The sequence below is a fragment of the Seriola lalandi genome, unplaced genomic scaffold (genome assembly GCF_002814215.2).
Source record: "Seriola lalandi dorsalis isolate HSWRI2012SDOR001 ecotype SW California unplaced genomic scaffold, Sedor1 jcf7180002054927, whole genome shotgun sequence".
In the NCBI taxonomy this organism is placed as follows: domain Eukaryota; kingdom Metazoa; phylum Chordata; class Actinopteri; order Carangiformes; family Carangidae; genus Seriola; species Seriola lalandi.
Window position 1 is genome coordinate 1687330 of NW_019525479.1, and position 1234 is coordinate 1688563.

General features: G+C 40.8%; 1 protein-coding gene across 5 annotated transcripts in view; it reads right to left on the reverse strand.

Annotated features, from left to right (window-relative positions):
• agap2 (ArfGAP with GTPase domain, ankyrin repeat and PH domain 2) overlaps nucleotides 1–1234 on the reverse strand; it is a 28183-nt gene that overhangs the window by 9632 nt on the left and 17317 nt on the right. The gene's annotated exons all lie outside the window — the stretch shown is intronic.

Sequence of the window (1234 nt, forward strand, 5' to 3'; positions counted from 1 at the left end):
TGTGTGTGTGTGTGTGTGTGTGTGTGTGTGTGTGTGTGTGTGTGTGTGTGTGTGTGTGTGCGCGCGCACACACACACATGTATGTTGTGGGGACAAATCTAATTACAAAGTCAAGACAAAAAGTAAATCCCCATAACTTAAATCAGTTGGTTTAAGTTAAGGTAATGTTAGGCTTAGGCTAAGGTTAGGGTAAGGGTAAATCACTTCAACACTTCTAAAGAAAGTAGGTGTGAATTCATTACTTGTATATAGGCCTACTGTTGGATGGTTTTTTATGTTTAGTGTGCAAAAATATTTGAATTAACTATGAACTAAAGCTTGCAGATAAATGTAGTTGAGTGAAAAATACAATATTTCCCTCTGAATTGTAATAGAGTAAAAGTACAAAGTGAATTGTAGAATACCTCAAATGTGTACTTAAGTGCATTACTTGAGTAAGTGTACTTAGTTACAGTCCACCACTAGTGGTGACCCAACACGAGGTTAGGTTTAGCAAGGACTGTGGTTGCTATGTTGAAAGCAGAAGTGGTAGAAGAGAGACTTTCTGAACCAGCTGTTAGACCTGAGCCGGGGAAGCAGAGAAAAGGTACAAACTGAGGAAGAAATTGTGCGGCTGCCTAGAGGAGGAAAAATGAATAATCCAGGGCAGTGTGGAAAAGAGAGCCCCCGTTGGTCTGGCGTGGGTCTTGGAACATTCTCCTGATATGTGGAAACAGACTAGTGCTGTAGCTCGCGAGCTGATGGGAACACAAGACGGCAGGTGATTTCTGCCCTCCTTGCCAAGATTAATCAGAACAACAGGCTGCTGATGGCAAGGCAGGTTTTGGCCTCATGTAGCCCTGAATTCCACCAAGTACAGGCCCCTGGGTATGCCTGTGTGCTCTGTCATATCTGTAGTCCTACTGCAGGAGCAAGTGACGAGCAGCAGGCAAACTGCTCATACGCAACACATTTTGTTCATAAGTAGGGCTACAAGTAACAGTGATTTTCATTATCGATTTATATGCCAATTTTTTCCATCCGTTAATTGATCAATCTTTTGGTCTTTAAAATATCAGAAAAGAGTTAAAAAGACGCATCACAATATCGTCATCATTAAATGTCTTGTTTTGTTCAACCAAAACCACAAACTCTTCAGTTTGCTATAATGTAAGACATAGAAAAGTACCAAATTCCCACATTTGACAACCTGGACTCATCAAAAGTTTGCCATGTTTACTTGAAAAATGACCTA